This window comes from Triticum aestivum, chromosome 2A, assembly GCF_018294505.1.
Source record: "Triticum aestivum cultivar Chinese Spring chromosome 2A, IWGSC CS RefSeq v2.1, whole genome shotgun sequence".
Lineage (NCBI taxonomy): Eukaryota > Viridiplantae > Streptophyta > Magnoliopsida > Poales > Poaceae > Triticum > Triticum aestivum.
This window is the reverse complement of record NC_057797.1, coordinates 419,222,020-419,248,206: the sequence shown is the minus strand read 5'-3', so window position 1 is coordinate 419,248,206 and position 26,187 is coordinate 419,222,020. Positions and strand designations below refer to the sequence as shown.

The window sequence follows — 26,187 nt, the reverse complement described above, 5'->3', positions numbered from 1 at the left end:
TGTTTTCTACCACCAAGGTCCGTGGCGGTAGGCTGTTACACCGTACCCTCATAGACCCTAATGGTAGCAAAAAGATCAGATTTTGAATTTTTTTACAAACTGAGTCAGATCCTGATTAACTTTTGTCAAAACACAAAATTTTGCTAAGGCGCACACTTTAAAGTTGCAAACACCTCACGAGTCCAGCCTGATCAGCTAGCTTCGTGCCACTTGCCCCGTCAAAAAACAAAAAAGCTCCCTCCGTTTCGAAATAAATGATTTAATTTTATACTAAAATTAAAGTATGTCTAGGACATATCTAGGTGTATTCTAATTATTGCACATTGTGAGTGAATCAAACATAAAGAAGAAGAAAAATCCGCATGAATTTTAATGTATGATCAATGACATAGAATTTAGATGTGTAATACTTATGGCACATCTAGATATGTTTTAGCAAAACTGTTAAAGACATAGGACTGTGCAATACTTATAGCACATCTAGATGTGCTTTAGCAAAACTGTAAAATTAATATAAAGCTGAGTCATCTATTTTTATTTTGTAATAAAGGAGGGAGTAGCTTCGTGTCGCGTAGGGCTCCCGACATTGGACTGGCCTGCGTGGCAGGGACGCAGCGAGAATAGTCTTTCATACCCGACCTCAGCTTTGTTCCTCCTGCCTGTATATCTCCGGATTTCCCATCCCCAGTGAGAGATTGCTTCCGTCTACCTCCCCCACCCCGGCTTCCCTCTCCAATCCGCCTTCTCTGTGTGATTTATGAGCTACTAGGTTCAGTGCAGAAACAACAATGGAGATGGGCAGCTTCCCCTTCTTCTACGTCGCCGCCATCACCTTTCTCACCGCCCTTTTGCTCCGCTCCTTCCTCACCAAGAAGCGGCGACGGCTTCCACCGGGCCCGGCGCTGGCGGTCCCGTTCCTTGGCCACCTCCCCTTCCTCAAGAAGCCGCTGCACGCCACGCTCGCGCGCCTCGCCGCGCGCCACGGCCCGGTCTTCTCCCTCCGCCTCGGCTCGCGCCCCGCCGTCGTCGTCACCTCGGCGGAGCTCGCCAGGGAGTGCTTCTCCTCCGACCTCGACGCCACGCTCGCCAACCGCCCGCACTTCCCGTCCGTGCGGGAGGTCTCCTTCGACTACACCGTGCTCACCCTCGCCAACTACGGCGCCCACTGGCGCGCCGCGCGCCGCGTCGCCGTCGTGCACCTCCTCTCCGCGCGCCGCGTCGACCTCATGTCCGACGCCGTCGTAGCCCGCGAGCTGCGAGCCCTGGTGCGCCGCCTCGCGCGCCTTACCGCCGGCGGTGCCACGGCGAGGGTGGAGCTGAAGCGGCGGCTGTTCGACCTCTCCCACAGCGTCCTCATGGAGGCCCTCGCGCGGAGCAGGAACACCTACTCCGACGACGGAGCGGACATGTCCCAGGAGGCGCGGGAGATGAAGGACGTCGTGGACGCCACCGTGCCGCTCGTCGGTGTCGCCAACCTGTGGGACTACCTGCCGGTGCTACGCTGGTTCGACTGGCGAGGCGTCGCGCGGCAGCTGGCGGACACAACCAGCCGGAGGAACGCCTTCATCTACAAGCTCATCGACAGGGAGAGGCAGAAGCAGCAGGCCGCCGCCGACAAGCAGGAGGAGGAGGAGCAGGGCATGATCGGCGTCATGCTCTCGCTGCAGAAGTCAGAGCCCGGCCTCTACACGGACACTTTCATCGCCGCCCTCGTCGCCGTGAGTCTCGCAGCTTCCATTGCAGCTCTGTCACCGTTCATGCTCTGATTATTTGACAGGCACTGATTTTCTCGTGTTTGAACCGAAGAATCTTCTTGGCGTCGGGACAGAGACGACGTCGACGACGACGGAATGGGCGATGGGGCTCCTGCTGAACCACCCGGCGGTGCTGAAGAAGGCACAGGAAGAGATCGACGCGCACCTCAGCGGCGAGCCGAGCCGCCTCCTCGACAAGAAGGACCTGCCCCACCTTCCTTACCTCCACTGCATCATCAGCGAGACGCTGCGGCTGTGCCCGGCCGCGCCGCTGCTGCTACCACACGAGGCCGCCGCCGACTGCCAGCTCCACGGGTACGACGTCGCCGCGGGCACCATAGTGCTCGTCAACGCGTACGCCATCCACCGCGACCCGGCTGAGTGCGGACCGGCGCCCGAGGAGTTCAGGCCGGAGAGGTTCGAGCATGGCAGCGCCGATGGGAAGCTCATGATGTCCTTCGGGATGGGAAGGCGCAAGTGCCCCGGGGAGAGCCTCGCCATGAGGACCATGGGTATGGTTCTTGGCACGCTCATCCAGTGCTTCGATTGGGCAAGGGTCGGGGATGAAGAGGTCGACATGGCCGCCAGTTCCGGAATCGTCATGTTCAAGGCCGTTGCTCTGGAAGCTCTCTGCCACACCGCGAGCCGGCATGGAGACTCTTCTCCAGAAGCTCTAAACTGAAAATGCTTAAAGGAAGCAGAAAATAATTGCCACAAAAGAGTACACACACTAGTGGAAATATAAATAACTGCAGTGTAATTAAGTCTTTATTAACTTCACAGTATGTACACATTGCATAGTTTTTTTTTTTTGAAGTAAAAGGTAGAGATCGCTCTACCTTATATATTTCAAAACAGCCCATAGCCTGGGGGACAAAAGAGTCCAATACAAGAACCAAGAGAAACGCATCAAGGTGCGAAAAGAAAGAGAGGAGAGGAAAAGAAGCCCCAAAAAAGTCCAATACAAGAACCAAGAGAAACGCACCAAGGTGCGAAAAGAAAGAGAGGAGAGGAAAAGAAGGTAGGAGAACATCAGGAAATTATAGCATAATTAGTTGGACAAACAAAGCGCCCAATTGTTCAAATCGTCCTTGTCCTGCTGCCGCTTAGCTCTGTGCAGCCATAGTCGAAGTAAGTCCGCAGCATAGAACTTTGTGTATGGATCAGACCAAGAAGCACTATTGAACACATGATCATTTCGAGCATGCCATAGAGTGACGATGCATGCTGCAAGGGCGACATTCCATTTTCTCTTGAGAAGCGGCTGCTGGGAAACACGCTCAAAGAAAGAGAGGAGATCAGGTGAAGCGCAAGCCAACGAGTTCAACTGCAACTAGCCCCAGAGATGCTCAGCAGACCGACACCGTAGAACGACATGATCAATGGACTCCACAGCAGGGCAGATATCACAATCAGCTTTGGAGACAAGCGCCGACCAGCCTTTTTTGAACATATTGTTCCTTGTGTGTAAGCGTCCATAAAGAGCCAGCCAAAGGAAAACCTTGTGCTTGTTAGGAATAATCTTGTCCCAAAGCCACTGCTCGAAAGCACACCGCATTCCCCGAAAGGTGAGCATCTTGTAGAAATAACCTGTAGCAAGCTCCTTCCTAGAGAGAGAGAAGAGACCCGGTGATCGACATTGGCATCAGTCGGAGTGACATTTGCGATGAGATCAAGCAGGAGCTGCAACTCTTGTGTCGCTATGTGCGAGAGATTTGGGTACAGCTATATATCCCAACCATCCTGAGTTATTTGCGAATGGATTGAACAAAGCTTATCCTTGGCAAAAGCGTATAAGACTAGCAGCACAAACATCAGCCTTCCAACTTCGAGCCACTGATCTTGCCAAAAGGAGACGAGAGCCCCGGAGCCAAGCGAGCAGCGAGAGGAAAACAAGACTAACGAAATGTAAGTTTTGAGACCTCTCTAGAAAGCTGTGTCGCGTGAGCTGTTGCCACTGGGTAGGTTGTTTCTACAGTATTGCGAGGTCAGCCATTGATAGCAGGGTATGTCTGAAAACTGAAGAACTTTGGCCACAAATTTGCACATCATAGCTTGGTTGTGAGCAGATAGATCCCTGACTCCCAGGCCACCCGCACCCCGTGACTGGATAACTATGTCCCAAGCCACAAGACAGTGGCCGCCCGAGGTTTTGTTCTTCCCTTGCCAGACCCTCCAGCTTATTGATGAACTCCTTCGGCCATGGGAAGCAAGTCATGAAGTAGCTCGGAATGTCGGCAAGCACCAAGTTGATTAGCGTAAGCCTGCCTCCCCAGGAAAGAAAAATAGCTAGCCAGCCCGACAGCCTCTTGTCAACTTTATGAATCACTGGTAGGAGCATGCCATGTGTAATCTTATTCAGAGACAAAGGCAGGCCAAGGTACGTGCACGGGAAGGAGGAGACTGGACATCCAAGAAGATGAGCAATCTCCAAAGCAGTATCAGACTCAACTGAAACCGAAACCAAAGTGCTTTTGTGGAAGTTTATTTGCAGACCAGAGAAATCCGAGAAAGTAGAGAGAATATTTTTGATAATCTGAGCTTGTTGTAAATTTCCCTGGAAGATGAGCAGAGTGTCATCCGCATATTGCAAAACTGGAAACAGAACATCTGAACCGAGGGGGTGCAGCAAACTGCCGGCCTGGAAATGCATGCAGCATAGGCGTTGAAGCACATCCGCAACCAAGATGAAAAGGTAGGGAGAGAGAGAATCCCCTTGACGAAAGCCCTTTTTGGCAGAAAAAACATCACCAAGCTCACCATTCATTAAAACACGCGATTTGCCAGTGGATAAAAGGGAGGAAATCCATTGGGTCCATCTCTGCGGGAAGCCTCTAGCTTGAAAGATCTGCAAGAGGCGGCTCCAACTCACACTGTCAAAGGCCTTTTGAAAGTCCAGCTTTAAGGCAATAACCGGTAGCTTTCTTTTGTGAGCAGTCTGAACCAACTCGGTGGCGAGAGCAAAGTTTTCAATGATCGATCGACCTTTCAAAAAGCCCGATTGCAAAGGGTGCACCAAATCCAAGATGCGTTGAAACCTGTTTGTTAAGACCTTAGAGACCAACTTGGGCATACTGTGAACCAAGGAGATAGGTCTGTAGTCGCCCAGAGCAAGTGGGGTATCTTTCTTAGGCAGCAAAGTGATATGGGCCATGTTGATTCCTTCCAGCGAAACATTGTTAGCATGGGAATCAGCAAACAATTTCAGAATATTATCCTTGATCAGGTGTTTAAAGGCCTTGTAGAACTCATTAGTGAAGCCATACGGGCCAGGGCTCCTGTTGTTCGGGGTGCCATTGATTGCGGACACAATCTCTGCCCAAGTAAAATCAGCCACAAGCTCGGTCAGGTCCGTTGGCGCATATAAGGAGCTGAGCTGAACTATAGGCAAAGACATCGCAGGCTGACCCAGCAGACTTTCAAAGTAGCTAGTAGCCAGGGCCAGCTTGAGGTTGTTCTGGTAGATCTCCACTCCATCTTGAACAAGAACCCTAACTTTGTTTCCGCGGGCCTGACAGTTAGCAGCGGCGTGAAAGAATTGGCAGTTCTCATCTCCATACACGCACCAACGAATTTTGGCGCGACGACGCCAAAGAGCAGTTAGCCATAAAACTAGCTGCTCAGCCTTGGCAGAGGCGATCTCCTGAAGCACAGCTTCAAGAGTTGAAAGGGGGCGCCTTTCCTCGACTGCATTCAGGAAATTCACCACATGCTTGTTGTTTTCTAGATAAACTTTGAGATTTGATTTCTTCCGGGTCCAAGCGCGGATGGCAGCTCTAACTCTTCTCATCTTGAAACTGATGACAGAAGCTGAAGAAAACATGGTTATGTGTCCCCTTGTCCAACTGTCAGTGATTATGCTTCTAGTTTCCTCCATCACAAGCTAGTGGTTCTCCATCCTAAACAAGATGCTTCTTATGGCATTAGTATCAAACTAGACCAGAATGGGTGTGTGGTCAGAAGTAGTGGCTGGCACGACGGCAGCAGTGGTCTGCAAGAAACCTAGATTCCAAAAAGCATTGACCAACACATGATCTAACCGAGCTAACATAGGAGTATTCCTCTTGTTGGACCAGGTGAAACTTCTGTTATCCAGCTGAACATCGTCCAGGCCGTTATCCCTGACCCAGGAATTGAAAGTTTCCATGACTCTCCAGTTTATGTTTCCTCGAGACTTTTCAAAAGCAAACCGATACATGTTGAAATCGCCCGCAACCATCCATGGGGCCTCAGCTGGCACAAAAATATTGTTTATAGCTTCAAAAAAACAGGCCTATCCCGATTCAGACAGGGAGCATATACTGATATGGACACGAAAACAGCATTGGTAGTTGCGGATGAAAAGCTGACAGTAACATGGTACTTGTGTGTTGAGACTGGATGGCCAGTCACCGCGGTTGAGTCCCAGGCAACAAGAATGCCCCCCGAGGCACCATCAGAAGGAGAGGCCACGTGATTAGAAAGGTTGGCGGTAAGAAAACTGCGAAGCTTGTACTGAGTGGGATTTTGCAGTTTTGTTTCCTACAAACACACAATGCTAGGGTGGCAAGAGGTTAGAACATCACGAACTAGCGAGCATTTGTCATCATCACCGAGGCCACGAACGTTCCAAATAAGAATCTTCATAATATAAGCAAGAGCGTACAACCCATGGAGGAGACGAGGTAAGCCAAAAGCATGTTCAACAGAAACAAACTACTGAAACCATGAAGACCATAGGAGGGATGCAAGCGGACTCGATACAGACTGACAGAAGAACATAACAGCAGCAACAACTAGCTTGGACAGGACCTAACTGCAGAACTAGGCAGATCATAGGATAAAAGGTAGAACGATGAACTAACTTAGCATAGAGCATAGATGAAACAGGCAGCATTACAAGGCACTTATAAGAGCATGCACTACACATCAATGCACTGGCTGGCAGGAGCAGAGTTACTGGCAGAAGCACTTGTTGGCTTGTAGGCACAGGCTTGGTCCAGGATGGCATTGACGTTGAGGTCGCAATCCAGAGCAATTTGCTTTAGCTTGCCCCTGGTCAGAGGCGCGGGCGTGCTCAGCAGCGGCAACTCCAAGAGACCATCCACCATTGCCGCCTTGGCCTTCTTGCGTCTCGAGGAAGAAGCACTTGAGTGGCTGCCAGAGGAGCCGCCGCTGGAGGCAGAAGCAGAGGCAACAACCTTGCGCTTGGAGGCGCGCTCCACCGAGCCCAGGCGGACCCCGTCGTACGCGGCGCGGATGCGGGGGCTGCGACGGGGGGGCGGAGAGGCAGTCGCCGATGCCTGGACGGGCTGGCCACCAGGGAGCTGCCCGTTGGAGCCGGGGTGGGGGTCTCCTGCTCCACCAGACCAGATGCAGGCCCCAAGTTGAGGTTGAGAGCCTGCACCTGGACAGCCGCGGCCGGCCTGAACGAGGAACCGATGAGGGGCACATGCGAAGAGAAAAGCTGGAGCGCAGGCGGGGAGCGGATGAGGTCATCAGCCTCGGGCTCACGCGGCAGCTGCAGAACGCTGTTGCGATGTGGGAGGGGAGTGCAGCGCAAGCCCCATGCCTGAGATCTGTGGCCACCACCGGAGACAAGTATCCTACGGGCAGCACCCCAGGCTCTGGACGCGGCACATGGGCCGCAGGCCGTGTGCACACCGACCGCGACGTGAGGATTTGGTGAGCCCGCATGTGATCCTGGCCCGGGAAAAGAGACTCAAAAGGAGGGATGTCACCACCGGCCAGGGAAAGTAGAGGCCCAGCAGCAGGAAGCAGGCCTGCTGGCACGTTGGGCTTGGGCAGGTATTTGGACTCGATGGCCGGCATCAGCGGCAGCGTGCGGGCACACAGCCCACCATTGTAACGCCCTCGATGCGGCTATATCTCCCACATGTTGAAGCACGACTTAGAGGCATAACCGCATTGAAAGGAATGTCGCAAGTGAGGTAATCTTCACACAACCCATGTAATACATAAGGGAAAGAGATACATAGTTGGCTTACAATCGCCACTTCACACAATACATGAATAAAGCATTACATCATCCAGATACAAACAAGGTCCGACTACGGAACCCAAAATAAAAGAAGACTACCCCAAGTGCTACACAAATCCCCGATCGTCCCAACTGGGCTCCACTACTGATCAACAGAAACGAAACAACACAATGAACAAGATCTTCATTGAGCTCCTCCTTGAGCTCGGTTGCGTCACCTGCACGGTTTCATCGGCACCTGCAAACTGGTTTCGGAAGTAATCTGTGAGACACGGGGACTCAGCAATCTCACACCCTCGCGATCAAGACTATTTAAGCTTATAGGTAGGATAAAAGGTATGAGGTGGAGCTACAGCAAGAAACTAGCATATATGGTGGCTAACATATGCAAAAGAGAGCGAGAAGAGAAGGCAAAGCACGATCGATGAACTATGATCAAGAAGTGATCCTAGAACAACCTACGTCAAACATAACTCCAACACCGTGTTCACTTCCCGGACTCCGCCGAGAAGAGACCATCACGGTTACACACGCGGTTGATGTATATTAATTAAGATCAACTTCAGGTTTTCTACAACCGGACATTAACAAATTCCCATCTGCCCATAACCGCGGGCACGGCTTTCGAAAGTTCAAATCCCTACAGGGGTGTCCCAACTTAGCCCATCACAAGCTCTCACGGTCAACGAAGGATATTCCTTCTCCCAAGACAATCCGATCAGACTCGGCATCCTGGTTACAAGACATCCTCGACAATGGTAAAACAAGTCCAGCAAGACTGCCCGATGCGCCGACATCCTGATAGGAGCTACACATATCTCGTTCTCGGGGCAACACCGGATGAGCGCTCCGTACAACTAAAACTAGCCCTCAAGTTTCCCTGAGGTGGCGCTGCAAAGGACTCTAGTTCAGACCAACACTTAGAGAAGCACTGGCCCGGGGGGTGAAAATAAAGATGACCCTTGGGCTGGCCTAACCCAAGGGAAAAAGAGGCTAGGTGGCGAATGGTAAAACCAAGGTTGGGCCTTGCTGGAGGAGTTTTATTCAAAGCGAACTGCCAAGGGGTTCCCATTATAACCCAACCGTGTAAGGAACGCAAAATCCGGGAACATAACACCGATATGACGGAAACTAGGGCGACAAGAGTGGAACAAAACACTAGGCATAAGGTCAAGCCTTCCACCCTTTACCAAGTATATAAATGCATTAATTAAATAAGAGATATTGTGATATCCCAACAAAATATCCATGTTCCAACAAGGAACAAACTCCAACCTTCACCTGCAACTAACAACGCTATAAGAGGGGCTGAGCAAAGCGGTAACATAGCCAAACAATGGTTTGCTAGGACAAGGTGGGTTAGAGGCTTGGCTTAACAATATGGCAGGCATGATTAAGCAAGTGGTAGGTATCGCAGCATAGGCATAGCAAAAAAGCAAGCAACTAGCAAGCAAAGATAGAAGTGATTTCGAGGGTATGGTGATCTTGCCTAAAATCCCGCAAGGAAGAAGAACGAGTCCATGGAGAAGACACACGGACGTAGCCAACATATCCTCACAAACGCAACGTTACCGGATTACAGAGAATAAGTTCACCGGAAAGAAAGCAAACAACATAGTGAACAAACATCACATGAACATGGCATGATGCACAAATAAGTATGATGCATGTCCAGTTTAAAGAGGCATGGCATGGCAAATGCACAAACAACCCTACAAATTAAGTGGAGCTCAATATGCAACTCCGTTGCATATTGACGAAACACCACATTCAAGTTATTTAGTTCGATCTCGTTTATGTACCCAACAATATTAAATGTTGCTAAACATGGCAAGAGGGTGAAGCAAATGAAAACTACCTATCTAGGCAAGTTTAAAAGAGGCCGGAACAACAAAACAACAAGTCCGGAAACTCCTCATATGCATATATTAGGTTTGGTACTGTTCTGCCCTAAACCATATTTTATAGTTGTTAAACATGCAAAGTGAGGCCACCATGTTAAACTAGGCATTTTTACCCCATTTACATATAAAGATTATTTAAAACCGAGCTACGGTTAATTAGTTATGAATTAAATCATTTTAGCATGGCATAGGAGCAAATTTAACCAAACAACATTTTTAACATTTCAAACATGCATGAAAGTTGAATATTATGAATCCAGATGCAAATCTAAGCATTTTTCATATTTGGAGTTTTTACATATGATGCATAGATCATGAGTTATAATATGCATGAAGACTAGGGACTAAACTGTAAATTGACAGTTTCCTGGATAAATGGGAAAATCGCTATGCGGAAAAAATACAAGTCCTGGGCCGAATCTTAGGCGGCCCAACAGTGCAGGGGAGCTCGGGCTGCTCACATTGGGCCCAGAGGAGAAGATGGGGCGGCTGGGCTGGCAGATCTAGCTGGAGAGGCCTGGGCCTCGGCGCTGGAGAGGTGGCAGCCAAGGCGCACGCTGGGCCTTGGCGCTGGCGGGTCAACGGGCTTGGCCAGTTCGAGCACTGCTCGATGCAGCGAGATGCAGAGGCGGGGAGCGGCAACGGGAGCTCGCCGGACTCGGACGAACGGCGACCGGAGCGAGCGGAGGTCAGGGGACGACGGATCCACGCCGGAGTTGGGCGGATCCGGCCCCGAGGATCCCATTCCCGGCGATTGACGGAGCTCGGGGAGGCGACGCCCCATGGCGGCGGCTGGAGACTGCGGGAGAGAGAGAGAACATGAGGGGTGAGAAGAGGGGGAACCAGAGGCAGGAGGAGAGGAAAACAGGGCGGCGGCTACTCATCTCTGACGAGGTCGGAGCTCCGGCAAGGCCTAGTGGCCGGAGCAGCGACGGGAAGCGGCGGGGTTGATCTGGATCGGGAGGAGCTCGGGCACGAGCACGGGAACGAGGGCAGCGGCGGAGCAGTGGCTTTCGGGGGCTCCTCTCCTCTCGATGGAGCTCGGGAACGAGGGCACGAGGAGTAGCGGGGTGCAGGCGCCTGGTGGTGCTCGACGGCGGAGGAGCTCCTCTACTGTTGGGTTCGAGCGAGGCAACAAGGACGAGGCAGGCGCAAGGCCTCCTGTTCGTTTGTTGCGGCCGGAAGGACGAGGAGGAGGGCCCGCAAGGTGGAGCTCGGGCGCGTTGGATCGGGGAAAAGGAGGAGGTTGGTTGGGTGGATCAGACAGGGGAGATGGCTGGTGGTTGGTGCAGGGGGAATGAGAGGATCCCGAGGTGGGGAATGAGTGCGGCGGCGGCTGGGAGGATCCCTAGAAATTAGGGATTTGGTCTGAAATTAGACTAGGGGTGGACTATATATATATATATATATATATACACACACACACACACACACACATCACGGATTAGGTTAGGGGCTATCTCGACCCTATGATCGCAATCGGATGGTCACGGATAAAATAGCTAGGGAGTCCAATTAACAAAACGGAGATGTTTTGTAGATATTTGGGGATGATCCGGATCCAACGGTGACGACTGCCCGGGTCGGGTCCGGGACAGCTTTCGGACGCACGCGCGAGGAAGTCGATGCACTGTGCAAAGAGGGGGTAGGCTGGGCCTAGGCTGTGTAGGAGAGGTCTCAGGCTAAGAAGAGAGAGACGGAAATGCAGCCCGGCAAGGTTTCCGGAGACCGAAAACGTCCAACGTTAGACCGGCTATACTGCCGCTATAGTTATCCGTTGGGGCGTCAAACGAACTCCGTACGCGATGAAATTTGGCAGGCGACCTACTAACAACAAAGAAACACCGCATGCCAACTTTCAACCCATTCCGAGAACATTTTCCGGCCACTTATAAAATGATATTTCGGACGTGCCGCGGGCGCGTGCAAGTGTGTCTGGGCTCAGAACGGACAACGGACGGAACTGGGGAACCCGGACGGATGCAAGTTTGAAAACTTGATGATGCAATGCACATGATGACATGGTGAAATGCAACACGCAGGCAAATGACATGGCAACGACAGCGAATAACTAGAAGACACTTGGCGCATCGGTCTCGGGGCGTCACAACACTCCACCACTACGAGAGGATCTCGTCCCGAGATTTAGGATGGCACCGGAGGGAAAACGGAAGAGAAAAAGAAGAGGTAAAACTAAGTTGCTTCTTTGACAAATGAGTGAAACCAAAGAACCTTGAAAAGGTTAAGCCATTTCGAGAAAAGAATACAACGGAGATGAACGAAGTTGAAAACACTCCATTAGATAAGAGGAACAAGGAAGAACAACTTCGGGCAGCACTCCGATTGAAAAGAAAAGGAATTGAATAAGAACTTGATAAGAAGAGAAGATACTTGATGAAATCACAACACACTACCTCCGGAACTATTGAATGAATGGAACAAGGGGTAAGAAAGATCTCAGACAGCACTCCGGTTGAAAAGAGATGCAAGGCTTGATAAGGCAAAAGGAACTTGAGCAAAAGGGCACAACACTCTGGTTAAATGGATAGGCATGAAAAGAACATGATCTTTGACAAAACGAGATGATGGGTGAAAAGAACAACATCGCAATGCCTCCGGAACAAAAGAATAGAGGTTGGATCATTGGAAAGGAAAGAGTTGAGAAGAAAATGACATCTTCTACCACAATAGAATTTGAGAAGCATCCTTAGAAAGAAGTATGGAACGGAGTTGTTGTAAAATCAACAACGAAAAACAAAGGCTGCTTGTGGGCTTATGAAAACATCTCAAAACTTAAGGTGAAATTCTGCCACTAACGAAAACAAGATTGGATTGATAAGAACAAGGAGACGAGAAACTATTTCACCTGGAGGACAAAAGAAAAAAACTTGGGTCAATTATACGCCTCACAATAGCAAAATCCTTAGGGAAGGCTTTAGGTGAAATATAACCCAAGATAACTTCAATGAAGAGATTGATGGATTTAAGATACCTCATTCTTGACAACATGTGAATCATGAAACACAAAGGAAAATTATCAAGAATGACATAACACCACCTCAAAAGATAAGGTAGAAGGAATTGCACTTCGGAATGCAAGATGAAGAATGCTTGAGCTCCTCTGAAAGGAATGTTGATGAACACTTCGAGACGGAATTAAATCATTGGTGAACCATCATGTAGAGCCTCCATGAAGAACTCCGGTAATGAAAGAATGATCAAACGAAAGGAAAAAGAAGTTGAAAACACAAGGTGAAGCCTTGCGATTAATTTAGATGGAGCTTCGCGACGAGATAAAACGGAAAACTTGGAACTCCGGAAAGAAAAGATGAAGCATCTCGAATCAAGAATGTGATATAATGAACCACTCCGGAAAGCAGGAATTGAATTTACTCGATGAAACAAGAATAAGAATTACATTATGGTTATCCTTCACCAATTTAAATTGATGACGAGCAAACGGATTTGGCATACTACTTATTCTCGTAGAAAGGATTAATATAGATATATCACAAATTTGAGAAGGTCTTCGACGATCCACCGGAAGGATTGAAACAACAAATAAATTGATATGATAACGAAGGAAAAGAAATCTTGAATGAACCACCGTAAGAATTGAAAATGAACGAAGGAAAGATAAGGAAACAACGGGTAAAATTTTCAAATGAACGAAGATGCTTGAGAGAATTTAGATACAAGTGAAACGAATAGATCACGGACCGATTAGAGATCACTTGACCGATGCACCGGTAAGATTGGAGATGATAACTGAAAGCTGAGAATGAATAAACCTGAATTGATGGACTCCAGATAATCAAACTGAGAAGACTCTTGAATTGCTTCGGATGGGTGAAAAGAATTCTCACGATCGGAAATAATTATGAGAGGATGGCAACAAGCTAGAATCACGAATCTTTGTAGAGAATGAAGCAAGATTTAAAAGAAACTCTTCTTCGGTCTTCAAATGTTGAGAATGACAATGAGAAACACCACCATGAATTATTTAGACACTCCGGAAGAATCAAAAGCGAAGAAGTTGAGCCAACGATTAAAAGAATTTGACAGATCTTGGAGAAATACCTACGACTGATGATAATTCATTCTTACGCCAAGCTTTAGAAGATTTGAGAATATCTCCAGGAGAATAAGAAGAGTCAGGTAAGATCCTGGGAAAGACCTGTGGGTTAGGGCCCACTCAAGAGAAAAACACCGTTGAAAAGATTTGAAGAGAGAGAGATAGCATCGGTTGAATTAAAAGGCTTGAATGAGATAACATCCTCGAAAGAGCTTGAATGAATGTAGAGTGGAAACACGAATCTTCTGAGATTTCTTCAGCACTTCGGAACAAATGAATAGCGAGAAGAGGATAGTTGAGAGGTGCACCGGCATGAGAAAGCATTGAAACGAGGAAAGGATATGATCAACAAAGTTTGAATTGAATCCACCAGAGAAGAAAAATAATGAATAATGATGAACTTGAGGCTCCTTTAGTACCTTCATGAGAATCACCGGATACGAACATAGACGGAAAAGAATGGAGAGACTTCCCATCAAAAGGATACTTGATTAAGACATCTGAGTCCTTGAGGAAAAAGGGTGGGAGGGTGGGAAAACAAAGGCAACTTGGGCGGATGAAACAAATAACGTTGAAATGAATTGAATTGATCTTGCAAATGTTGAAAATGATCGGATCCACTTGAAGAGAAACACGCCGGTTGAGAACGATTGACATGACAAACTCGATTATCATGAAGGATTAGTATTCACATAGGAGTATGAGAACACTACTTAGGAAAGGGTATGGAATCAACATTTGACTTCGAAGCAACTCGAATACCACAACTTAAAACAAAACAAAAGGATTGGCTTGCAAAATAAGCTAGAACAAACATATGATAGAGATTTCGTCCGATGTTTTCGTGGTGGGGCCTACACCGGCTCGATCGTACAACACCATCATGTACAAGGCAGTGCACATGACATATGAAGCGTCCCCGAGTCAGCATAGCCAAGGACTCTTTAAGACACAACGAGACCATTGTAAAACCAACCGTGAATAGGCGGACCACTAGACGTCGAACCCCAATTTCATATCATACATCTGTCGGAAAGATATCCTAAGAGCTACTTGAATTCCCACTTATAAACTTCCGAAATTTCCCCGTTATGCAATCAGTTGTTTGGGATACAGGGGAAGCATAATATCTCACCCAAATCTAGCAAATCCTACATCCAGTTGTATCCATCCTTCAACACATAACCAAGAAACCTTCGGAAATCATTTACCTCAACCTTCGAAAAGCATCCGTTATACAAGTTATGGAAATACTCCCGAACTCCCGCCCCAGTACTGGGTGGCCTCGAGGTTATCTCACCAACAACTGCATAAAAGAGATTTTCGATGTCGGCGAAACTCAGGTATTCCAGAATTGCAACGATAAAATTGTGACGACAACACCTCGGAGCTCAACTCCCCGGGACACTGCCACAACCCCTAAATGTCAGGAGGCACCAAGAACAATGTTCTCATCACAAAACCATCGGAACGATTCCAAGATACCCGCGTGATCCTAAATTTTTTTAGTGAAATTTGAGAAGAAAAGAGTCAAAACTCTACGTCAGGATGCCTCACCAGAGCGACGAAGGGACTAAGGACTAAAAAAGAATCCTACTCTCCGATATATATATAATTCCTAAATGACTCAAAACATTTCTCTAGACTCAACAACGCCAGCGATTCGATCAAGCAGGGGGCTCCTAAGGTCGGGGAAGGCTCTGATTACCAACTTGTAACGCCCTCGATGCGGCTATATCTCCCACGTGTCGAAGCACGACTTAGAGGCATAACCGCATTGAAAGCAATGTCGCAAGTGAGGTAATCTTCACACAACCCATGTAATACATAAGGGAAAGAGATACATAGTTGGCTTACAATTGCCACTTCACACAATACATGAATAAAGCATTACATCATCCAGATACAAACAAGGTCCGACTACGGAACCCAAAATAAAAGAAGACTACCCCAAGTGCTACACAGATCCCCGATCGTCCCAACTGGGCTCCACTACTGATCAACTGAAATGAAACAACACAATGAACGAGATCTTCATCGAGCTCCTCCTTGAGCTCGGTTGCGTCACCTCCACGGTTTCATCGGCACCTGCAAACTGGTTTTGGAAGTAATCTGTGAGTCATGGGGACTCAGCAATCTCACACCCTCGCGATCAAGACTATAGCTTATAGGTAGGATAAAAGGTATGAGGTGGAGCTGCAGCAAGCGACTAGCATATATGGTGGCTAACATACACAAAAGAGAGTGAGAAGAGAAGTCAAAGCACGATCGATGAACCATGATCAAGAAGTGATCCTAGAACAACCTATGTCAAACATAACTCCAACACCGTGTTCACTTCCCGGACTCCGCCGAGAAGAGACCATCATGGTTACACACGCGGTTGATGTATTTTAATTAAGATCACCTTCAGGTTTTCTACAACCAGACATTTACAAATTCCCATCTGCCCATAACCGCGGGCACGGCTTTCGAAAGTTCAAATCCCTGCAGGGGTGTCTCAACTTAGCCCATCACAAGCTCTCACGGTCAACGAAGGATCCTTCTCCCAAGACAATCCGATCAGACTCGGCATCCCGGTTACAAGACATCCTCGACAATGGTAAAACAAGTCCAGCAAGACCGCCCGATGCGCCGACATCCTGATAGGAGCTGCTCATATCTCGTTCTCAGGGCGACACCGGATGAGCGCTCCGTACAACTAAAACCAGCCCTCAAGTTTCCCCGAGGTGGCGCTGCAAAGGACTCTAGTTCGGACCAACACTTAGAGAAGCACTGGCCCGGAGGATTAAAATAAAGATGACCCTTGGGCTGGCCTAACCCAAGGGAAAAAGAGGCTAGGTGGCGAATGGTAAAACCAAGGTTGGGCCTTGCTGGAGGAGTTTTATTCAAAGCGAACCGTCAAGGGGTTCCCATTATAACCCAACCGTGTAAGGAACACAAAATCCGGGAACAGAACACCGATATGACGGAAACTAGAGCGGCAAGAGTGGAACAAAACACCAGGCATAAGGCCGAGCCTTCCATCCTTTACCAAGTCTATAGATGCATTAATTAAATAAGAGATATTGTGATATCCCAACTAAATATCCATGTTCCAACAAAGAACAAACTACAACCTTCACCTGCAACTAACAACGCTATAAGAGGGGCTGAGCAAATCGGTAACATAGCCAAACAATGGTTTGCTAGGACAAGGTGGGTTAGAGGCTTGGCTTAACAATATGGGAGGCATGATTAAGCAAGTGGTAGGTATCGCAGCATAGGCATAGAAAAAGAGCGAGCAATGCTATCTCTTGAGCTTGCGTTGGATTTCCCCGAAGAGGAAAGGATGATGCAGCAGAGTAGCGTAAGTATTTCCCTCAGTTTTTGAGAACCAAGGTATCAATCCAGTAGGAGGCCATGCTCAAGTCCCTCGTACCTGCACAAAACGACAGCTACTCGCAACTAACGCGATTAGGGGTTGTCAATCCCTTCATGGTCACTTACGAGAGTGAGATATGATAGATATAATATTTTTGGTATTTTTGGTATAAAGATGCAAAGTAAAAAGTAAAAGGCAAAGTAAAAAACAAAGCAAGATTAAAGTGATGGAGATTGATATGATGAGAATAGACCCGGGGGCCATAGGTTTCACTAGTGGCTTCTCTCAAGAGCATAAGTATTCTACGGTGGGTGAACAAATTACTGTTGAGCAATTGACAGAATTGAGCATAGTTATGAGAATATCTAGGTATGATCATGTATATAGGCATCACGTCCGTGACAAGTAGACCGAAACGATTCTGCATCTACTACTATTACTCCACTCATCGACCGCTATCCAGCATGCATCTAGAGTATTAAGTTAAAAACAGAGTAACGCCTTAAGCAAGATGACATGATGTAGAGAGATAAATTCATGCAATATGAAATAAACCCCATCTTGTTATCTTTGATGGCAACGATGCAATACGTGCCTTGCTGCCCCTTCTGTCACTGGGAAAGGACACCGCAAGATCGAACCCAAAGCTAAGCACTTCTCCCATGGCAAGAACTACCAATCTAGTTGGCCAAACCAAACGGATAATTCGAAGAGACTTGCAAAGATAACCAACCATACATAAAAGAATTCAGGGAAGATTCAAATATTATTCATAGATAGACTTGATCATAAACCCACAATTCATCGGTCTCAACAAACACACCGCAAAAAGAAGATTACATCGAATAGATCTCCACAAGAGAGGGGGAGAATTTTGTATTGAGATCCAAAAAGAGAGAATAAGCCATCTAGCTACTAACTATGGACCGAAGGTCTGAGGTTAACTACTCACACTTCATCGGAGAGGCTATGATGATGTAGAAGCCCTCCGTGATGACGGCCCTCCTCCGGCGGAGCTCCGGAACAGGCCCCAAGATGGGATCTCGTGGATACAGAAAGTTGCGGCGGTGGAATTATGTTTTTGGCTCCGTATCTGTTCGTTTGGGGGTACGTAGGTATATATAGGAGGAAGAAGTACGTCGGTGGAGCATCGAGGGGCCCACGAGGCAGGGGGCGCACCCTAGGGGGGGCGCGCCCCCCACCCTCGTGACCGCCTCTTTTGTTCCTTGGCGTAGGGTCCAAGTCTCCTGGATCATGTTCGGTGAGAAAATCATGTTCCCGAAGGTTTTATTCCGTTTGGACTCTGTTTGATATTCTGTTTCTCCGAAACACTGAAATAGGCAAAAAAAACAGCAATTCTGGGCTGGGCCTCCGGTTAATAGGTTAGTCCCAAAAATAATATAAAAGTGGAAAATAAAGCCCAATATAGTCCAAAACAGTAGATAATATAGCATGGAGCAATCAAAAATTATAGATACCTTGGAGACGTATCAGGCATCTCCAAGCTTAATTCCTGCTCGTCCTTGAGTAGGTAAATGATAAAAAGAGATTTTTTGATGCGGAGTGCTACTTGGCATAATTTCAATGCAAATCTTCTTAATTGTGATATGAATATTCATATTCGAAAGATTCAAGACAATTTTATATTGACATAAAAAATAATAATACGTCAAGCATACTAACAAAGCAATTATGTCTTCTCAAAATAACATGGCCAAAGAAAGTTATCCCTACAAAATCATATAGTCTGGCTATGCTCTATCTTCACCACACAAAGTATTTAAATCATGCACAACCCCGATGACAAGCCAAGCAATTGTTTCATACTCTAACTTTTTCAAAACTTTTTCAATCTTCACGCAATACATGAGCGTGAGCCATGGATATAGCACTATAGGTGGAATAGAATGATGGTTGTGGAGAAGATAAAAAGGAGAAGATAGTCTCACATCAACTAGGCGTATCAACGGGCTATGGAGATGACCATCAATAGATATCAATGTGAGTGAGTAGGGATTGCCATGCAACGGATGCACTAGAGCTATAAGTATATGAAAGCTCAAAAAGAAACTAAGTGGGTGTGCATCCAACTCGCTTGCTCATGAAGACCTAGGGCAATTTGAGGAAGCCCATCATAGGAATATACAAGCCAAGTTCTATAATGTAAAATTCCCACTAGTATATGAAAGTGATAACATGAGAGACTCTCTACTATGAAGATCATGGTGCTACTTTGAAGCACAAGTGTGGTAAAAGGATAGTAACATTGTCCCTTCTCTCTTTTTCTCTCATTTTTTATTTTTATTTTATTTGGGCCTTTTCTCCTTCTTTTTTATGGCCTTTTTTTTATTTGGGCTTCTTTGGCCTCTTTTATTTTTCGTCTGGAGTCTCATCCCGACTTATGGGGGAATCATAGTCTCCATCATCCTTTCCTCACTGGGATAATGCTCTAATAATGATGATCATCACACTTCTATTTTTCTTACAACTCAACAATTACAACTTGATACCTAGAACAAAATATGACTCTATATGAATGCCTCCGGCGGTGTACTGGGATATGCAATATGACAATGACGGAGTGTGTCATAATAAACGGAACGGTGGAAAGTTTCATGGCAATATATCTCGGAATGGCTATGGAAATGCCATAATAGGTAGGTATGGTGGCTGTTTTGAGGAAGGTATATGGTAGGTGTATGATACCGGCGAAAGGTGCGCGGTATTAGAGAGGCTAGCAAAGGTGGAAGGGTGAGAGTGCGTATAATCCATGGACTCAACATTAGTCATAAAGAACTCATATACTTATTGCAAATATCTAGAAGTTATCAAAGCAAAGTATTACGCACATGCTCCTAAGGGGATAGATTGGTAGGAAAATACCATCGCTCGTCCCTGACCGCCACTCATAAGGAAGACAATCAATAAATAAATCATGCTCTGACTTCATCACATAACGGTTCACCATACGTGCATGCTACGGGAATCACAAACTTTAACACAAGTATTCTTTAAATTCACAACTACTCAACTAGCATGACCTTAATATTATCACCTCCATATCTCAAAACAATTATCATGCTTCAATCTTTTCTTAGTATTCAACACACTCAAAAGAAAGTTTCACAAATCTTGAATACCAAGCATATTATTATTAAGCCAATTACCATGCTATTAAGAGACTCTCAAAATAATTTAAGTGAAGCATGAGAGATTAATAGTTTCTTTAAAACAAATCCACCACCGTGCTCTAAAAGATCTAAGTGAAGCACATAGAGCAAAATTATAACGCTCAAAAGATATAAGTGAAGCACATAGAGCAAAACTACATAGCTCAAAAGATATAAGTGAAGCACATAGAGTATTCTATCAAATTCTAATTCATGTATGGCTCTCTCAAAAGGTGTGTACAGCAAGGATGATTGTGTCGTACTAAAACACAAAGACACAAATAATACAAGACGCTCCAAGCAAAACACATATTATGTTGGTGAATAAAAATATAGCTCCAAGTAAATTACCGATGGAAGTGGACGAAAGAGGGGATGCCTTCCGGGGCATCCCCAAGCTTCGACTTTTTGGTGTCCTTGTATTATCTTGGGGGTGCCATGGGCATCCCCAAGTTTAGGCTCTTTCCACTCCTTGTTCCATAATCCATCACAAGAATTCACCCAAAACATGAAAACTTCACAACACAAAACTTAAAGTAGAAAACTCGTGAGCTCCGTTAGCGAAAGAAAACAAAAGACCACTTAAAGGTACTGTAATGAACTCATTATTTATTTATATTGGTGTTAAACCTACTGTATTACAACTTCTCTATGTATTATAAACTATTTTACTAGCCATAGATTCATCAAAATAAGCAAACAACACACAAAAAACAGAATCTGTCAAAAACAGAACAGTCTGTAGTAATCTGTAGCTAGCGAAAGATCTGGAACCCAAAAAATTCTAAAATAAATTTCTGGACGTGAGAAATTTATCTATTAACCATCTTCAAAAAGAATTAACTAAATATAACTTTTCAAATAAAAATGACAGCAGTTCTCGTGAGCGCTAAAGTTTCTGTTTTTACAGCAAGTTCAACGAGACTTTCCAAAAGCCTTCCCAACGGTTCTACTTGGCACAAAGACTAATTAAACAGAAAAAACACAACCAAAACAGAGGCTAGGTAATTTATTTATTACTAACAGGAGCAAAAAAGCAAGGAATAAAAATAAAATTGGGTTGCCTCCCAACAAGCGCTATCGTTTAACGCCCCTAGCTAGGCATAAAAGCGAGGATAGATCTAGGTATTGCCATCTTTGGTAGGCAATCCATAAGTGGCTCTCATGATAGTTTCATATGGAAATTTTATTCTATTTCTTGGAAAGTGTTCCATGCCCTTTTTTAATGGAAATTGAAATCTAATATTCCCTACCTTCATATCAATAATCGCACCAACCGTTCTAAGGAAAGGTCTACCAAGAATAATAGGGCAAGAAGGATTGCAATCTATATCAAGAACAATGAAATCTATGGGAACATAATTTCTATTTGCAACAATAAGAACATCATTAATCCTTCCAATAGGTTTCTTAATGGTGGAATCCGCAAGATGCAAGTTCAGAGAGCAATCATCAAAATTACGGAAATCTAGCAAATCACACAAAGTCTTGGGAATAGTAGAGACACTAGCACCCAAATCACACAAAGCATAAAACTCATGATCTTTAATTTTAATGTTAATAGTTGGTTCCCACTCATCATAGAGTTTTCTAGGGATAGAAACTTCCAATTCAAGTTTTTCTTCATAAGATTGCATCAAGGCATCAACGATATGTTTAGTAAATGCTTTATTTTGACTATAAGCATGAGGAGATTTTAGCACGGATTGCAACAAGGAAATACAATCAATTAAAGAGCAACTTTCATAATTAAATTCCTTGAAATCCAATATAGTGGGTTTAGCAACATCTAGTGTTTTAATTCTTCAATCCCACTTTTATCAAATTTAGCATCAAGATCAAAAGATTCAGAATTATTGGAACGCCTTCTAGGTAAAGGTGGATCATATTCAGTCCCATCATTATCAAGATTCATATTGAAAAACAAAGATTTAATAGGGGACACATCAATAACTTTTAGATCTTCATCATTATTTTCATAGGAACTAGAACAACACGCTTTAATAAAGGCATCTTTGGAAGCACGCATCCTAGCGGTTCTTTCCTTGCACTCATCAATGGAAATTCTCATGGCTTTGAGAGACTCATTGATATCATGCTTAGGAGGAATAGATCTAAGCTTTAAAGAATCAACCTCAAGAGAAATTCTATCAACGTTCCTAACCAAATCATCAACTTTAAGCAATTTCTCTTCAAGCAAAGCATTAAAATTCTTTTGTGAATTCATAAAATCTTTAACACTATTCTCAAATTCAGAGGGCATATTATTATAATTTCCATAAGAGTTGTTGTAGGAATTCCCATAATTATTAGAAGGATTACTAGGATACGGCCTAGGATTAAAATTCCCTCTATAAGCATTGTTACCAAAATTATTCCTACCAACAAAATTCACATCCATAGATTCATTGTTATTCTCAATCAAAGTAGACAAAGGCATATCATTAGGATCAGAAGAAACACTCTTTGTAGCAAATAATTTCATAAGTTCATCCATCTTTCCACTCAAAACATTGATTTCTTCTATCGCATGCACTTTTTTACTAGAAGATCTTTCAGTATGCCATTGAGAATAATTAACCATAATATTATCTAGGAGTTTAGTAGCATCTCCTAAAGTTATTTCCATAAAAGTGCCTCCCGCGGCCGAATCTAAAAGATTTCTAGAAGCAAAATTCAATCTGGCATATTTTTTTTGTATAATCATCCACAAATTCAAACCATGAGTAGGGCAATTACGTATCACTAATTTCATTCTCTCCCAAGCTTGTGCAACATGTTCATGATCAAGTTGCTTAAAGTTCATAATATCGTTTCTAAGAGAGAAGATCTTAGCGGGAGGGAAATACTTAGAGATAAAAGCATATTTGCACTTTTTCCAAGAATCAATACTATTCTTAGGCAAAGACGAAAACCAAGCTTTAGCACGATCTCTAAGCGAAAAAGGAAATAGCTTCAATTTAACGACATCATTATTGACATCTTTTTTCTTTTGCATATCACATAAATCAACGAAGCTATTCAGATGAGTAGCGGCATCTTCACTAGGAAGGCCGGCGAATTGATCTTTCATAACAAGATTCAACAAAGCAGTATTAATTTCACAAGATTCAGCATCGGTAAGAGGAGCAATCGGAGTGCTAAGGAAATCATTATTATTGGTATTGGTGAAGTCACACAATTTGGTAGTATCTTGAGCCATCGCGACAGACAAGCAATCTAACACACGAGCAAACAAAAGGCAAGCGGGCAAAAAGAGGCAAATGGAGGGGGAGGATAGAGAGAGAGGGTGAATAAAATGACAAGGGTGAAGTGGGGGAGAGGAAAACGAGAGGCAAATGGCAAATAATGTAATGCGAGAGATAGGGATTGTGATGGGTACTTGGTATGTTGACTTTTGCGTAGACTCCCTGGCTTGCGTTGGTATTTCCCTTAGTTTTTGAGAACCAAGGTATCAATCCAGTAGGAGGCCACGCTCAAGTCCCTCGTACCTGCACAAAACGATAGCTACTCGCAACCAACGCGATTAGGGGTTGTCAATCCCTTCACGGTCACTTAAGAGAGTGAGATCTGATAGATATAATATTTTTGGTATTTTTGGTATTTTTGGTATAAAGATGCAAAGTAAAAAGTAAAAGGCAAAGTAAAAACAAAGCAAGATTAAAGTGATGGAGATTGATATGATGAGAATAGACCCGGGGGCCATAGGTTTCACTAGTGGCTTCTCTCAAGAGCATATGTATTCTACTATGGGTGAACAAATTACTGTTGAGCAATTGACAGAACTGAGCATAGTTATGAGAATATCTAGGTATGATCATGTATATAGGCATCATGTCCGTGACAAGTAGACCGAAACGATTCTGCATCTACTACTATTACTCCACTCATCGACCGCTATCCAGCATGCATCTAGAGTATTAAGTTAAAAACAGAGTAACGCCTTAAGCAAGATGACATGATGTAGATAGATAAATTCATGCAATATGAAATAAACCCCATCTTGTTAACCTCGATGGCAACGATGCAATATGTTCCTTGCTGCCCCTTCTGTCATTGGGAAAGGACACCGCAAGATCGAACCCAAAGCTAAGCACTTCGCCCATGGCAAGAACTACCAATCTAGTTGGCCAAACCAAGCGGATAATTCGAAGAGACTTGCAAAGATAACCAATCATACATAAAAGAATTCAGAGAATATTCAAATATTATACATAGATAGACTTGATCATAAACCCACAATTCATCGGTCTCAACAAACACACCGCAAAAAGAAGATTACATCGAATAGATCTCCACAAGAGAGGGGGAGAACTTTGTATTGAGATCCAAAAAGAGAGAAGAAGCCATCTAGCTACTAACTATGGACTGAAGGTCTGAGGTAAACTACTCACACTTCATCGGAGAGGCTATGATGATGTGGAAGCCCTCCGTGATGACGGCCCTCCTCCGGCGGAGCTCCGGAACAGGCCCCAAGATGGGATCTTGTGGATACAGAAAGTTGCGGCGGTGGAATTAGGTTTTTGGCTCCGTATCTGTTCGTTTGGGGGTACGTAGGTATATATAGGAGGAAGAAGTACGTCGGTGGAGCATCGAGGGGCCAACAAGGCAGGGGGCGCGCCCTAGGGGGGCACGCCCTAGGGGGGCGCACCCCCCACCCTCGTGACCGCCTCTTTTGTTCCTTGGCGTAGGGTCCAAGTCTCCTGGATCACGTTCGGTGAGAAAATCACGTTCCCGAAGGTTTTATTCCGTTTGGACTCTGTTTGATATTCCGTTTCTTCGAAACACTGAAATAGGCAAAAAACAGCAATTCTGGGCTGGGCCTCCGGTTAATAGGTTAGTCCCAAAAATAATATAAAATTGGAAAATAAAGCCCAATATAGTCCAAAACAGTAGATAATATAGCATGGAGCAATCAAAAATTATAGATACGTTGGAGACGTATCAAGCAACTAGCAAGCAAAGATAGAAGTGATTTCGAGGGTATGGTCATCTTGCTAGAAATCCCGCAAGGAAGAAGAACGAGTCCATGGAGAAGACACACGGACGTAGCCAACGTATCCTCACAAACGCAATGTTACCGGATTACCGAGAAGAAGTTCACCAGAAAGAAAGCAAACAACATAGTGAACAAACATCACATGAACATGGCATGATGCACAAACAAGTATGATGCATGTCCAGTTTAAAGAGGCAGGGCATGGCAAAGTGCACAAACAACCCTACAAATTAAGTGGAGCTCAATATGCAACTCCGTTGCATATTAATGAAACACCACATTCAGGTTATTTAGTTTGATCTCGTTTATGTACCCAACAATATTAAATGTTGTTAAACATGGCAAGAGGGTGAAGCAAATGAAAACTACCTATCTAGGCAAGTTTAAAAGAGGCTGGAACAACAAAACAACAAGTCCGGAAACTCCTCATATGCATATATTAGGTTTGGTACTGTTCTGCCCTAAACCATATTTTATATTTGTTAAACATGCAAAGTGAGGCCACCATGTTAAACTAGGCATTTTTTACCCCCATTTACATATAAAGATTATTTAAAACCGAGCTATGATTAATTAGTTATGAATTAAATCATTTTAGCATGGCATAGGAGCAAATTTAACCAAACAACATTTTAAACATTTCAAACATGCATGAAAGTTGAATATTATGAATCTAGATGCAAATCTAAGCATTTTTCATATTTGGAGTTTTTACATATGATGCATAGATCATGAGTTATAATATGCATGAAGACTAGGGACTAAACTGTAAAATGGCAGTTTCCTGGATAAATGGGAAAATCGCTATGCGGAAAAAATACAAGTCCCGGGCCGAATCTTAGGCGGCCCAATAGTGCAGGGGAGCTCAGGCTGCTCACATTGGGCCCAGAGGAGAAGATGGGCCGGCTGGGCTGGCAGATCTGGCTGGAGAGGCCTGGGCC

At 45.1% G+C, this 26,187-nt stretch overlaps 1 pseudogene; it reads left to right on the top strand.

The window, feature by feature from the left end:
• Window positions 1-652: 652 nt before the first annotated feature.
• Window positions 653-2,890, top strand: LOC123185352 (cytochrome P450 81Q32-like; annotated as a pseudogene).
• Window positions 2,891-26,187: the final 23,297 nt, after the last annotated feature.